General features: G+C 36.2%; 1 protein-coding gene across 6 annotated transcripts in view; it reads right to left on the bottom strand.

The window, feature by feature from the left end:
- LOC106876860 (uncharacterized) overlaps positions 1-17,321 on the bottom strand; it is a 74,756-nt gene that overhangs the window by 7,683 nt on the left and 49,752 nt on the right. Inside the window, exon 1 of one of the 6 annotated variants that reach the window (XM_089363402.1) lies at positions 2,785-2,914. The exons of 4 other annotated variants lie outside the window; for them this stretch is intronic. The gene's annotated coding sequence lies outside the window, so the exon portion shown is untranslated. Of the gene's footprint in view, positions 1-2,003; positions 2,216-2,784; positions 2,915-17,321 lie in introns of those variants that run through there. One more of the 6 variants, XM_052973190.2, reaches the window with a different exon arrangement.

The raw sequence follows: 17,321 nt of genomic DNA, 5'->3' as shown, positions 1-17,321 counted from the left end.
CATGGGTTACATAACATTTAATGTAGGTGTGTGTGTGTGTGTGTGCAACTGCACATGTGCTATTGGTGATTTCTTTTCTTTCTTTGGATGTTTTACTTTTTCCTTTTTGACAAAGAGCTCTCCTCGAAACATCAAAAACCCTCTCTTTTTACCAAGTGTCAAACTAATACATTCTTTGTGCACATCTTCATTGTTTGTTATTGTTAATTTTGTTCTTTAATTTGAATTGACCACACACACACACACACACACACATATTAAGGGGTAGTAAGGTATGTAAACACAAATTAGGCTTGATATATATCTATATATATATATATACTTACATGGAACACAAAAAATACAGAATAAAGAAAAATACAATATAAAGAAATTATGTAATGTCTTGTAGCGACAGCTGTTTCAGGAAGCAAAGAGTTATGTAATAGTCATAACTTGCAGGTGGTATATGCAAAAAGTCACAAGTATGAAACCAGTGACCAGTCCAGTGAAGTTATTACAGTAAGTCCAACCTCTCTGGATGCTGTGGCTTTGCTCTGGATGAAGTTGGAATTTAAGTTCTAATTCATTTGAGCATTACTATGTGTTTTCTATACCAAGTTTATTTAGCTCTCACGTACAGACTATATATATATATATATATATATATATATATATATAGTGCGAGAGAGTTAGGGGTTGGGGGTTCAACCCACTAAGGGATAGTATCTATCCAATATACTGCTGGGAAGGTACCCAATTATTGCTACTCTAGTGTTATACCAAGTGCAATAAATGGGAGCGGGTAAAAGTGGAAGTTTTACCCCAAATTTGTATATCCTCCATTTTCTAGTTGAGTTCAGCATATTATCCTCCATTTTCTAATTGATATATATATATATATATATATATATATATATATATATATATGTATATATATGGTAAGATAACATATAGTGTGTATATGTAAAGCATGGGTTATATGAAATATAGTACTGCATGTACATGTTAGCATAGGTTTGATGGAATAAAGTGGAAATAAATATAGACATTACTAAGACAACCAAATAACTGTGAAAGTAGACATGGATTGGATAGTACAGTATGTGTAAACTTACATGTAGGTTAGAGTATGTAGTGAGTGTGTTTGTGTAAACTTAGACATGAGTTACATAAAATATAGAGTATGTGTATGTGTAAATAAGACGTGTTAGGTAACATGCGTAAATGTACAGATGGGTGAGATGACATATTCTGTATGTAAGTGAAGATTGTGATTGTAAATTAGAAATGGGTACAATAATACATAGTTTATATATTGTAAATGTAGATATGGCTTGCATAACATGCAGCGTGATGTAAAAGTAGATGTGGGTCAGATAATATACAGTGTCTGTAAACGAAGTCTTGAGTTAAATAAAATTGCATCAGAAAGAAAAATATCTCTTTTCAACAGTTATTAATTATTTCTTCTTCTTCTTCTTATTATTATTATTATACATAGTCAATGACAATATTTATTTACACTGGAAATATAAGGAATCTGTTGGCAAGATAGTATAAGTGGAATGATAATGAATACATTAGGTAAGCAAGTATTGTAATTTAATTACAACAGAGAATGAATAACAGTGAAACATATTCGACATTCCGATGTAATAAATAGGACACTTGTAATCTAAATTTACATATTAAAGGCTTCACTTGCCACATAACATGTGTAAGCATATTCTACAACCACTAGACTTCCATTCTTGCTTCCGTTTGTCTCTGCACCACATATATACTATAACTACAAGAAAATAAAGGCGAGCAGTTAATATGGTTTTGTCCGGCCAGTGTACTTATCAGCTATGATTCTATTGATTATAAGTTACAGCTATGGCAGAGAACAGCCAAAAATTGCTAAAATACATTCTGATTGGCCAAAATGTATTTTGTATAAAAATCCACACCAAAATTAACCAAACAGCCTGACTCATTATTTTGATTGGCTCAAACTGACCAATCAGTAAGCTACTCACCAGTTTCTCTTCTGAGCCCTTTCCACAATGTAAATATGAAACATTTTCATGTCATCATTTCAGAGCTTGTCTTCTTCCAGCATGTTATGCTCAACTCGAAAATGAAGAACATCTCTCACACATTATTTTTCTGTCTCAGACACAGTAAGCTTTCTGATACTTGATCTCACGTACACACACGATTAAGATATTTGCCTTTTGAATGTTATATTTGAAGAGCGACTATACTTTGCTGTACCACCATTGCTGTGCTGTTTCCTTGTAGTCAGTTGTGACCCAGTTATTCCCTTTAATGTTGTCAAAATATTTTCATTTAAGAAAAAGACACATCTATTGTTCTTTTTAACACACCTCTCTCAACACAAAGACAGCAAAACAAATCTTGAATTAATATTAACCCTTCAGCATTCAGATTACTGTCAAACGTAATGCTTATTTATTCACATTGTTTTGAATTAATCATGCATTATCTCACCACTTCAAGATTTCAATGATGTGATTGTTTATTTTTTAGAATGACATTATAAGGTAGATGTGAGAAGCTGGTTCTGGTCAGTTTGAACATAAAAATAACCAGAATATTTGGGCTGGATTTGGCCGATTTAAATGCTAAAGGGTTAATGTTTGTCAAATAAAATGTTTTCATCCAAAGAAAAGACTTGTCTACTGTTCCTCTTAATACTTCTCCCTCTCTCTTCCCAATGACAGAATAAATCTTAATATTGATTTCATTAATATTAAACCTGGTAAAAAAACAGATATTAAGGAAATTAGTAGTTACCTGCATTGGCATAAATTATGTAGTAAAGTTCATGAGTTTAGATAAATTTGTTGTGTGGTAAGAAAAGAGGAATATGATGGTTCAGGACTGATCTCTCTCTCTCTGAGATAAAAGCCAAAACATTCACACCTCCATGGCTTATTATAACAAAACTAGGTTTATCAAACACCTGACATTAATAAAACCAGGTGTTCGGTAAGCCAAGACAGCATAAAAAATAACCGTGGGTGTTGTGACGTGTCAGTTAGAGGCCAACAAAGTATCAAGTTGCAAGCCTGGATTCAATTCCTGGTTGAAGTTGTTCACTTCACCGATGCAACCGATAGCATTTTAGTTACCCCTACACCCATATTAGGGGTCTGTCATAAGCCCTAGAATTCATAACGTCAGACCTTAACTGGGTTTTTATGGCATATAAGTGACTGGGGTTACAATACATCCCACCCACCCCCTGCATCCGAATAGGATGCCAGTTCATTGTAACATTAACTTCCCATATGTTCATGGAACTCATTTACACCTGAATGGACAGGTGCAGCAACATGAAGTTAAATGTTTTACATTTTACCTTTTACATGTTTCAGTCATTAGACTGTGGTCACGCTGGGGCATCACCTTCGAGAATTTTTAGTCAAATGAATCAACCCCAGTACTTTTTTTTTTTTAAAGCCTGCTACTTATCCTATCAGTTTCTTTTGCCAAACCACTAAGTTACAGGGATGTAAACACAGCAACACCAGTTGTCAAGCAGAGACGGGGGACAACTCACACAAAGGACTTCAGTTTCCATCTACCAAATCCACTCACAAAGCTTTGGTTGGCCTGAGGCTGTAGTAGCAGACACTTGCCCAAGGTGTCATGCAGTGGGATTGAACCCAAAACTATGTGACTGAGAAGCAAACTTCTTACCACACAGCTACACCTGCACCTAAAATACACCATGATCTTATGATAACAAGTGCAACCCCTAACCACTAGGTCATATGCCTTTCCCTACACTCATATACACCCCCCCCCCTTAAGAGAAGCCTATCAATTACATATGTGGGATTGATTCAAACAACTAAAAAGTCTTCAAGGCAGTGCTCCAGCATGGCCTCAGTGCAATGACTGAAACAAGCAAAACATAAAAGAGTATATGATTAAAAAATAATATCTTGGTCCTTTGTCATCCTCTCTGAAAGGTTCAGTGTCCTGAGGGCATCCTTCTGTGTACACACACACACACATACATATATATATGTGAAGGGACATGCCTTATGGGTTAGAGCAGTGCTTCTCAAGTGGGGTTCCCTGGAACCCTAGGGTTCTGCAAAAGGTTCCTAGAGGTCCTGCGAGAAAGCTAATGCTAATTCCATGATCGTAATATTGCAATACAGACATCATCCTATCTAACCTATTATGTTATCAAAATAATATAACAACCATTGGGCATATATTGAGTGATGCCTGTAATTTATGGACACCTTATATATATATATATATATATATATATATATATATATATATATATACATATATACATATATATATATATATATGCAATAAGGCGAAAGATTTATCCGCTCAGGGTGAGGAGAAACATATATATATATATATATATATATATATACATATATATATATATATATATATATATATATATATATATATATATATATACTGTTGTGTCTGGGGAGAGTAATTTTCTTATCGTGCCTTAAAATTTAACACACTCACCGTTAAGGCACGATAAGAAAATGACACTCCCCAGACACAACAGAATATGCTTCAACACACGAAATCACATAAAAAATCTTGCAAACCAAATCCAAAAACGAAATATATATATATGATATTTACCATGTGAAGTACGATGAAAAAAATATGAGAAAGATATGGTATATAATTTTTTTTTTTTTTGAGTAGGGGTTCCTTGAGACATGTAACTTCTTTTTAGGGTTACCCAAGGGTAAAAAGGTTGAGAAACACTGGGTTAGAGTGTCACTCATGGTTGCACAATCGAAATTACAGGCAGTGCATTGTGTCTTTGACCAAAACACTTCATTTCACGTTGATCTGCGATCACTTCAAAATCTGATGCTGGTACATTGCACAACTTTCAATGTTGATTTGATGGACAGAGTGAGCTTAATGGACAGCATAAACGTTTTGTCACAATAAACAAATCGTCTGTGCAGGTTGTTCAGCAAGAAATTGTGGAAACCTTATCAGTCATCTACATCAGGAGAATCCTCTCTGTGTGTGTGTGCGCGTGCGCTTGTGTGTGCCTGTGTCTGTATGAATGCTTACAAAGTATGCTGAGCTGTGGATTGTGAAGCCATTGTTTACAGCTCAACTACAGCTGATGTTACCATTACACATCATCGTCGTCGTCATTTTAACGTCCATTTGTCTATGTTTGCATGGGTCGGATGGAGTATGCTGAGGTAGATTCTCAACAGCTGGATGCCCATCCTGTCATCAACCCATACCTGTTTCCAAGCAAGGAATTATATTTCCCCATTGCTGGACATGTTTTTGTGAAAGAGTAGAAACAAGCAGCATAAGGCAGCGAGCTGGCAGAAACGTTAGCACGCCAGGCGAAATGCTTAGCGGTATTTCGTCTGCCATTTAGTTCCGAGTTCAAATTCCGCTGAGGTTGACTTTGCCTTTCATCCTTTCGGGGTCGATAAATTAAGTACCAGTTACGCACTGGGTCGATGTAATTGACTTAATCCCTTTGTCTGTCCTTGTTTGTCCCCTCTATGTTTAGCCCCCCCCCCCTTGTGGGCAATAAAGAAATAAGAAACAAGCAACACTGCTTGTATGACGGTGGTGCTCAATTATAACTATTGCATGATGTCAAAACAAGGACACACACACACACACAACAGGCTTCTTTCAGTTTCCATCTGCCAAATCCACTCTCAAGCCTTTGGATACAGCACATTCATCAAAACCACAACCACTAAAGGCATACTGGCCAAAAGACAGACAACCAAAAACAAACATATCAAAAGATATATTCAATGGAAACTATTCACAGAAACAGATATTTGCAGAAATGCATATTTATAGAAAAATAGAAAGTAAAACTTAATGTTCACTTTTCTTTTAAATGACAAGAACAAATTATTTTTTAAAGTTAAATGTAGTTTCAATTTATTTCCAAGCAATAGCTTTTGTCTTTCTTGTATTTATCCTATTTATTTTCTTTCTTCTTTCCAACAGAAATATGAAATAGACTGAAATTTAATTCCTTCTAATTTAAAAAAAGAAGTAACTTACTGTAATTTTAAAATGGTAAAAGCAATTTATTTTTTAAATGAAATATATTTTTCAATTATTTTCTGAGTATATATGTGTATGTATTTTCATTATGTATAGCATCAAACACAATAAAAATTTGATTCTTTTAATTCCTTCAATAGTAACAATAACAACAAAAAAAAAGTGAAAATTGATCTTAAAGTGTTAATGATGGTCAAGGCATATGTGTTTTTGAATAGATATGCGTTCCACTACATGTGCAAAGGAATACCACTATAAATATAACAGTCTGAAACAAATGTCCACACCTCAAAGAATATATTGGAAAATGGCTTGTGAAGTTGTTTGTAAGCTAAAGCCAAAATTATTAGCCACTATAAGACATTTTCACAAGGTAGAATTCCCTGGAAACAGTTATTATTCTGTATGTAAACACTCTTTCACTTGTTTCAGTCATTTGACTGTGGCCATGCTAGAGCACAGCCTTTAGTCGAGCAAATCGACCCCAGGACTTATTCTTTGTAAACCTAGTACTTATTCTATCGGTCTCTTTTGCCGAACTGCTAAGTGACGGGGACATAAACACACCACCATCGGTTGTCAAGCAATGCTAGGGGGACAAACACAGACACACAAACACACACATATATATACATATACATATATACAACGGGCTTCTTTCAGTTTCTGTCTATCAAATCCATTCACAAGGCTTTGGTCGGCCCGAGGCTATAGTAGAAGACACCTGCCCAAGATGCCACGCAGTGGGACTGAACCTGGAACCATGTGGTAGGTAAGCAAGCTACTTATCACACAGCCAATCTCTATTCTCTTGATTCTTAATCTATTAACATTCTATTAAGAAAAGGGAAAAAACAAGCCCATTTCAGGAATCACCAGTGAGTTGTAATTATTTCCATCTCTAATGAAATATCTCACTTTATAAAATGTTTAATAAGTCACAAGTTATGTCATGCTAGTGATTTCTAAAAAGAATGAAATAGTCCTACAATTACCAATGAAAAAAGCATTAAAATAAGTAAATTCTAGATATCTTCTTTCCTTATAATTCCTTAATTTCAATTTCAAATCTCAAATCCTGCTTCATATTATGATGAAATGGTTATCTCCCATGTAATAGCTATGACCATTAGGTGGGGGAAGGCTTTCAAAAATAAGCACATGGCCACAGAATTTGAAAGTGCAATAAAGTCAGTTTAATCTACTCTTATTTTATCAACCTGTGAAGAAGATGACAAGCAAAGCTGACTGCAGTGGGATTTGGTTACAGAAGCTAAAGAAATACAACTTATTGGCTGCAGACTGTTTTGCTACATCTGTGTTCTGTGAATTTATTGCCACACCAACCATTACCCTTGTAATAACTATTTCTAACATAGGCACATGACCAGACCAATTCAGTGGACACAAGTACTTGACCAATATTTAAGTAGTTGACCTCAATTAATTTCTGTGTATCCAGTATATCCTTTCACGACATGAGTGTTTATATTTTATTGATATTGCAAATAACTTCTTCAACCCAATGTTAGATTACAGATTTGATATAATCTCTTCATTCTGATTTCTATATTAACAATTTCTAAATATTAGGATTTTAAAATATCATGAAAGTTTATTTAAATATCAGTAAATCATTGCATTATTTTTATAGAGATCTATTTTTTTTTTCAGGGGGAGGTATTAATATCTTGACAAATATTCCCCTTTTTCATTGATATGTTTATTGTTCAGCTTTGTCTTTTGACCAAGGAATATATCTTTCAGGTCAATATGCTTGCAACCAATAGATTTTCAACAAATCTCCCCCCCCCCCACACACACACACACATGTATGTTTGTCTGCAGGTCTGCAGATACACAATCTGATACTGACTAAATGCTACTTATTCAAAGCAAGACATTACCTTTACTTAGCGGGAAAAAAAAAACATGCTGACTGTTATACATACTCAGTTACAGTAAGGCATATAAAAATTAACATCCTTATATATAAATAAATCTAACAGTTAACTAATGTATAGAACACGGGCAAAAGCCAGTAAAAATCACAATGGTTGAACCAAGACAATAAAAGAGAAGGCAACAACAACAAAGTCGAGAGAAGCAATGTTGCTTGCTTCTCTTGTTTCATGCTCTTTCTTAATGGGGTTGAGGTAATCCCTGATTGGTGATCCCAGAGACGTTATCATGTGGTAGAGCTAACCAGGTCTATCAGTGCTCTCCATTGCCAGTGGCCCCATGCTAGCTCCTCTGCATCCTCCAAGGTGATGTTGAGTCTCTGGAAATCTTCCCCAATCACGTTCAGCCATTTGGTGTGGAGACTGCCATGAAGCCTCTTCCAGCCCCGCAGCTGCTGCATTGAATGAAAGTAAGACCCTGGTAGGATAATCTGGTGAGAGATGGAAGACCTGTCTGTACCAGTGCATGTAACAGATATCTATAAGGTGGGAGGCAGAGGGCAGATGCATGCAGGCATGCAGTTCCTTGTTGGAAACAAAGTGTCATTAGACTTCAGATAAGGGTAGTATTTACTTATTACTAAATGTACAGTTATATCTAAAAAAATTGACTATTTCTCTTTCCCAGCACCTCAACACTGTACATCAATTGATTCTTCATAAAATAAATAGCTCTTCATCCTAGTAAAGACTGAACTCTGCAAAATAGGATCTCTTCCAAATTAAGTCTGAAATATATAAATCTATTTGTTCACAACAAACTTCAATTATTGCAGTGTTCCAGGACTACATCAAACAAACCTGGTCACTACATTTAGCCCCTAACCACCCCCTAAATTACCATAAAAATAGTAAAGACTTTACAGCTTGCATTATAATGGAGCCTGGTGTAGCCATCTGGTTTCACCAGTCTTCAGTCAAATCGTCCAACCCATGCTAGCATGGAAAGTGGACGTTAGATGACGATGATGATGATGATGATGAATATCAGAATGATGAATTGGAATAAAACCTCTACTGAATTATAAAGCTTTTTCAAGAAAGAATTTGATTATAGAGGAACAGAACTCTACTATGGCATACTGTAGACATTTACCAAAGTATCTGTTCTCTCTTTCACTGAACCACTTAATGACAATTATTCTATAATGGCAGAGAAGTGAACTGTTTAATGTTAAAAATGATGGAATCTAAAATATCTTTAATTACACTGTCTATTTCACAGTTGGCTAGAATTATTAATCTGCATTTAATATTAGCAAGATAATTATCATTATAACCTTTAAATGTACTTTTATGGTTCAGGTAACACTAAAGATTCTACTCTATCATTTACTTTTAGGTTGTTAGTTGATTGTTTTGCTTCTAAATTCATGTACTTTTTTTACATGTAATATTAAAAAAAGAATATATCGCTTGTTTCCACATGTGAATAGAAGAAAATATCACAGGATTCTGTATTTGGTAATGAAAATTGAAAATGTGAAATTCCATTTTTTTTCAGTTTGGCAACAAATCAAATCTTGATGTACTGTAAATCAATCATATTTTGATATGTTTGCAGACATTTTTGCATTTTCCTCACTTGTTTGAAGAATCAAAAGCATAAAGCCCAGATTTAAAATTCATGCCACTTTAGCCTTTACTATAGCTTTAGGCCAATCAAAGCCTTGTGAGAGGAACGAAAACTGAAAGTAGCCTGGCATACATATATACATACATATAATAAAACAGGCAAGTGGAAATCTTTTGGTATTATTTATTCTCCATTACATTTGCTATTAACAAATGAAACATGTAATGGAAAAAAATTTCCACTTACCTGTGTTTTTATACAATAATTCTGCAAATAATCACTTGTTAAGATTATCTCTACAGATTTCCAATAGAAATTATAGTCACCACCTATTTTGTTATGATATTTCATATCTGAGATGCCTAATGAAAACAACAAAGAAGAAAAAGAAGTAACAGGTGTATATGCCACATTTTAGGAGTATTTGCTCCTTCTTCAGCACCCATCCGACCCATTAACCATCTACAAACTCATTGCTTAAATAGCCACTAAATATAGTGTTGTAACATTACTAGATATACAAATTTTACATATTAGGCGCAGGAGTGGCTGTGTGGTAAGTAGTTTGCTTACCAACCACATGGTTCCAGGTTCAGTCCCACTGCGTGGCACCTTGGGCAAGTGTCTTCTACTAGAGCCTCGGGCCGACCAAAGCCTTGTGAGTGGATTTGGTAGACGGAAACTGAAAGAAGCCCGTCGTATATATGTATATGTATGTGTGTGTATATGTTTGTGTGTCTGTGTTTGTCCCCCCCAACATCGCTTGACAACCGATGCTGGTGTGTTTACATCCCCGTAACTTAGCGGTTCGGCAAAAGGAGACCGATAGAATAAGTACTAGGCTTACAAAGAATAAGTCCTGGGGTCGATTTGCTCGACTAAAGGCAGTGCTCCAGCATGGCTGCAGTCAAATGACTGAAACAGGTAAAAGAGTAAAAGAGTATTAAACACATTCCTGGAAGCTGGTACGTAAATACTAATGACCTATAGGGACACTGTATTTTGTTACGCAACCACAATATACTACAAAGTATATCAAACACTTTTCTAAATTAATACTGTGTTCTCCTGTGTTAGCAGTGCTATTACATTATAACAAAATCAGTGCTGGCTATAATATCTATAGAAAATCTGAAGAGATAACCCTAACAAGTGATGTAATATCACTGCTAACACAGTAGAACACAGCATTTGATATACTTTATTGTATATCATGATTGCATAACAAAGTACAGGTCATTAATAGCTGCAAATGATATTTCCATAATTCTCAATTTTAATATGTATTTTGACTAACATACAACAGCAACTGTGGTCACATATTGATTGGAATAATGGAATAAGCATAAGACGGTGAGCTGGCAGAAATGTTAGCATGCCGGGTGAAATGCTTAGCCGTATTTTGTCTGTCTTTATGCTCTGAGCTCAAATTCCGCCAAGGTTGACTTTGCCTTTCATCCTTTCAGGGTTGATAAATTAAGTATCAGAGGGGTCGATCTAATTAACAGGCCTCCACCCTAAAGATTTCGGGCCTTGTGCCTAGAGTAGAAAAGAATAATGGAATAAGCAGATGTGCTTCAAGAGGAAACAGCTGGGATTTACCCTAACTATGTATGTATGTATGTATGTATGTATGTCTCCTTCAGAAGACTCCGGCAGAAACCAAGGCTGCGATTTAAGGACTGTGTCAAGTCCTCATTAAAGGCTTGTGATATGCAGGACACTGACTGGGAGAACAATGCTTGTCATCGCCACGGATGGAGGAAGCAGGTTAAGGAAGGGATCAACACTTTTGAGAGAGCACGTATCCAGCATGAAGAACTTAAGTGAGCTGCGCGAAAGCGCACGGCTCGTATAGTGAATGGGGAAAGCTTAATCTGCAATGTTTGCAGTTGTGCATGCTTGTCAAGAGCAGGGCTCAGTAGCCACCAGCGGAGCCGCAAATGCAAAATATAAGTTAGTCCTAGAGCGCACAATGTTCCTGAAGGTCGGCAATGGTCTTCCTCGGTCATGAGTGGACAGCCATCATCATGTATGTATGTATGTATAGTGAGAGAGAGAGAGAGATATATATAAATATAAAGTATGTGTGTGTGCTCTTGTCTTGATATCACATGATGCTTGCAAACATGCATTATTCTTATGCTAGCAATGTTGATCATTTCTAGTCTTCCAAGAAAAACAAGTCTGGCCAGGATTGGAAACAGGAAAGGCATCCTGCTGTAGAAAATCTGCCTCAACCAAATCCCGTTTAACCCATGCAAGCATGGTAAAGTAGACATTAAATGATGATGATGTACATGATGATGATGATGATGGTATATTTCAACTGAGTGACGAAACAGAGATAACAAGTTTGTTGTGAACTAGCAAAATTGGATTATTGAGTAGATTGAAATTTCTGAAGTTTGTGGGGTCCGTGGGGGGAAATCCATTTCAATAAAAAGGGGTCCTTGGTGATGAAAATGTTGGGAACAACTGCATTAATATATGCAAGTATGGAAATTTGAATGATCAATGTGTTGCTGCTGCTTTTGCTGCTACTATCAATAGCACTAATGATGATGTTGGAGATAATGATGATGATGGTGGTGGCGATGATGGTAGAGGTGATGATGATGGTGGGGGTGGGGGTGGTCATTGTTGACATTGTCACTGTGGAGATTGGAGTATTGGTAATGGTGATGACATGAAAGATGGTGATGACAAAGGTAGTAATGCCAATGATAATGATGACAATTACGATAATGGTGATTAGGAGGGTTGCAGGGATGGTTAAGATGGGAATGAATGTGATAGTGAAGATGATGTTTAAGAGGAGGAGGAAGAGGGAGAAAAGATGATGATGATGAGGATGGTTATAAGGGAATGCTGGAGCTCATGATGATAATGAAGATGACTGTGATGGTGATGGTGCAAAAGAAAGTGGTGGTGGTGGTGATAACAGTTATGATAGAGATGACACTCTTGATAATGATGATGTTCTTGATGATGATGATAATGATGATGATGACAGAGATGCGGCTGAAAATGGTGATGATTATCATTATGATGGAAATAGGAATAATGATGATTATGATGATGATGATGATGGAGATAGGGGTAATAGTAATTATGTTCATGGTGGTGGTGATGTTTCCAAACGAAGATAATTTTGAATGTTCTACAATTTGGTTTTCATTAACCAAAAAAGAAAAAAAAAGAAAAAAATAGAAAAATTAATTTTTTTCCTTTTAATCACATTTTGCTTGTGTTTTTGTTTTAAGATTCACATAAATCAATATTTTTTATTACATTTTTCTATAATGTAATAAAAAAAAAAATCGATATTTCACGAACGGGAGACAACTCCTCATGACATTTGCTAATTTATTTGTTTCGTTAGTATTTCCTTAGATTGGTTTTAATTATGCTCAGTGTTCAACTTGCAATACTGTTTGATGTCACTACCCTACACATCCAATTATTATCTTGTAATTAGATCTTGTTACTGTAAATCACCCCCTTTTCATAGCCAAAACAATTTTGGCTACTTTTTTCCCCTTTAGTAATGGAGTTTATTTTTAGCTGTTGTTGTTGCTGTTGTTTTACATTTATTTTATTTTGCTTTAATATAATTTACTCTTTTCATTCGTTGAATGGTTTCAGTCACTGGAATCCAGTCGGTTATTTCAACCTTGGAACTTGTTTTCAAGTCCAGTATTTATTTTATCAATCTCTATTTGTTGAGCCATTAAGTTACATGCCACATGTGTAAACACACACAAAAAACACACACATTTCATTTAAAACACGATGATGTTCAAATTTTATCTTTTGGATTTTTTCATAACCTTTGGCACCTTGTCACCATGTTCCATATCTTGCAGCTCCTACTGATAATTTTTTTTTTCTTTCTCTCTCCACATTTTCCCTACTATGTGTGAGTAGACACACAGACCCTTCTCCCCTCTTCTCTGTACAGAAACTGGCTCTGCCATCCCCCAGTAATTCCCTTGTTCCGTAACATGAAGCTGAACCCTACCCCCACCCCCCATGGTTTGTAGTCTTGCAAACTGCATGTTGACTTCAATAGTGCCGGTAGCATGAGGAAAGTACCAAGTCCACACTGTAAAATGGTTTGCATTAGGAAGGGCATCCAGCTACAGAAATCATACCAAAACAGACATTGGAGCTTGATGCGGTTCTTGGACACATCGGATCTGGTCAAACCATCCAACCCATGCAAGCATAGAACGTAGACATTAAATGATAATGAACTGAAAACATTTGATATTTTTATTGATTATATACTGATTGAATTTGTGTAGATTTTCATGCTCAAAATTTTTGACTGTTAGCATTATGCACCAGCAGTTGTGCTGGTTTATTTGCTGTGGTCAAATTTTGACCATTTAATGGTCAAATACATTTGACAAGAAAGTCTACACAAACAACCCAAATACCGAATATATTCAATTCTTGAAGATGAAACTAACGATCTAGAAATATCAGATATGGATTTAGGGACTCTACTGTTTCAAATCAAATGCAAAAAACTAATAAGAAAAAAGGAAAAAAAAAACAAAAAAAAAAAACACTTGAACATAGTTGTGTATTTAACAAAACACAAATAAAAAAATAAAGGCTATTCCCTATATTTATATATTTTTGGTGACCTCACTGGTGTTAGTGCCGCATAAAAAACACCCACTATACTTTTAAATGGTTTGCATTAGAAAGCCGTCTGCATTTTATTACCAAATTGGTAATATGCACCTGGAAAGATGCATCATTGCTCATATCAATGCCCAGGTCATGCACTGATTTTGATTGAGGGATTTCAGTTCCTCCTGGGCCAGTGTAACCTGTCTGCATGTCGTTTAGCTTTGTGTGCTAGTAGTGTAGGGCCTGGAATTTTCCTGCATTAAACTGCATGTTGTTGTCCTCAGCCCACCTGTATATTGCGTCCAACTCCCGTTGAAGATGAGCAATATTTCCAGGATTTTGTATTGTCTGAGAGACTTTTGTGTCATCTGCATAGCTAGCAAGGGTAGCTATCTGAGCAGCCGAGGGCATGTCTGAGAGGGCCACTATGAACAGCAATGGGCCCCAAGACAGTGCCCTATGGAACACTACTTGCTATCTGCGTTTCCTTGGAGGTGGCTCCATTGGCCACTACTACCTGATGTCTATCATTTAGAAAGTTGTGCAGCCATTCTCCAATTTTTCTGCATATGCCAAGATCACGCAGTTTGTGACATATCATACCATGGTCAACTTTGTCAAAGGCTTTTGCAAAGTCAAGATATATCACAACTACGCTTGAGTCATTCAGCAGCTGTTTTAATACCCAGTCATAGTGTTGCAGGAACTGTGTCAGACAGCTTCTACCTGGACGAAATCCATGCTGGGTGTCAGTCAGCAAGTCATTTTCTTCTAGGAACATGATTAGTTTCTTGCGGACTATTCGTTCCATGACTTTACTGACATGTGAGGTCAGAGAGATAGGCTCTGCTTCCTCCCTTATGGATAGGGCATATTATCCTTTCCTTCAGTTTGTCTGGGAGCTTACCATTTGCAAAGAAGCTCTGGAAGAGAAGCTGCAGTGGTTTTGTAAGAGCTCGCTTGCATGATTTGAGTAGGACCACTGGGAACCCATCCGAGCCAGCAGCTGAGTTTGTGTCAACCTCATCTATGGCCAGCATTACATCTTCTTCAATGTTTATGTATTCAATTTTTTTAACCTCTTTGGTTTTGGGTAATGTGGCAAAGAAATCCTCTGGTTTATTCACTTGCTTGTGTTCCAGCGGTGTAGTGAACACACTTTGGAACTGTTTGTTCAGTGTTTCACTTATCCGCATGAGGTTTCCTGCGAGGGAGCCATCTTTTTGGAAGAGGGGTCCTATCTTGTGGAGTATTGAGGCTGTTTCTTTGGCAAACTTAAAGAAAACTTTAGGGTTTGACTTGATATTTTCTATAACACAAGCTTCTTTATTCGGTCTCTCCTTTTCATAAGACTGATGCACATGTTTCTCAATTTCCAATAGCACTCTCTCCATCGAGACTTCTTTATCCTTTGTCTCATAAGAATCTTCCATTCTCTGGGGATCCTGTTTTTGTGTATGTTGGCCTTGCACAATGGGACAGATTTGTCACATATGGCTTGTATTATGGACATGAAATGTTTGTGTTTGATGTCAATGTCTGGTGTGGAAAGATATTTAGGCCAATCCTGTTTGAGGATCTCTTTCTCAATCAGTTTCACAATAAGAGTAAAACACGTCTATATATGTACACAACACACAAAAACCACACGCTTACTCTCTCCCCTTACTTAGCTCTTTTGTCAAGCACACAGTAATTTCCCCTTGTTTTAACGGTCATTTTCGTAGCACTTTTTTCGATGGCTCAATAACTGAAGAGATGCCGGTGTGGGTTTCCGCCCCGACATCCAAAACTCGGAGTCTTATCAAGGCTACCGAATAATTGTCACATATTATATTTACAGATATGTATATATATATATATATATATATATATATATATATATATATATATATATATATATATATATATATATATATATTTATACATATATATATATTTTAAATTCAAGAAAGTTAGAGGTTGTGAATCCAACCAACTAAGGGATAGTATCTATCCAATGTACTGATGGCAGAATTGTTGTTGTTGGCACTCCATCGCTTACGACGTCAAGGGTTCCAGTTGATCCGATCAACAGAACAGCCTGCTCGTGAAATTAACGTGCAAGTGGCTGAGCACTCCACAGACACGTGTACCTTCAACGTAGTTCTCAGGGATATTCAGCGTGACACAGTGTGACAAGGCTGACCCTTTGAATTACAGGCACAACAGAAACAGGAAGTAAGAGTGAGAGAAAGTTGTGGTGAAAGAGTACAGCAGGGTTCACCACTATCCCCTGCTGGAGCCTCGTGGAGCTTTAGATGTTTTCGCTCAATAAACACTCACAACGCCCGGTCTGGGAATCGAAACCGCGATCCTACGACCGCGAGTCCGCTGCCCTGACCACTGGGCCATTGCACCTCCACTGATGGTAGAATACCCAATTATTATTACACAAGTATTTTTTCATTGCATGGCAATTACATTACCAAGTGTAATAAATGGGTGAAGGTAAAGAGTTATTTTACCATTAACTTATAGAGCAATAAGAAAATGGAGGGGATTAATAGGTGGTATTCATCAACTTATAGACATTATATTATGTCAATTTATTTATTTACTAAAAGAACAATTATAACAATATACATACATATATGACATATTATGCCTTACATATATAATATATAGAATATAAAATATCAGTAATTATTAAAATATAACATATAGCAAATAGCAATAGAGATTGGGATTAATATCTTACAGCTGTTTCAGCCAAGAGGCAAAAAACCTCATTCTACCTTTATCCCTCCAGTGGACTGAAGTAATTAGTAGACGAAATTGAGGTACTTGAGTGTTTCTCTAGGCTTCATCAGAGATTTTAGAAAGTACATAAGGTTAAGATATAAATATAAATACAACAGATACATCATGTCTACATCAAACCATGAATACTAGTGTCTGCTGGCCTTGTGCCAAAATTTGAACACAATATGAAGGTAGTGGTGCCCCAGCATTGCTACAGCTCAATGACTGAAACTAATAAAACAATAACAAAAAAAAAAACGTTGCTAAACAACAATACACAAATTCTGTCCAACCTA

This window comes from Octopus bimaculoides, chromosome 15 (assembly GCF_046866305.1).
Source record: "Octopus bimaculoides isolate indiv1 chromosome 15, ASM4686630v1, whole genome shotgun sequence".
NCBI classification, from domain to species: domain Eukaryota; kingdom Metazoa; phylum Mollusca; class Cephalopoda; order Octopoda; family Octopodidae; genus Octopus; species Octopus bimaculoides.
Note: the sequence above shows the minus strand (reverse complement) of the source record. Positions and strands in the feature narration are given on the sequence as shown.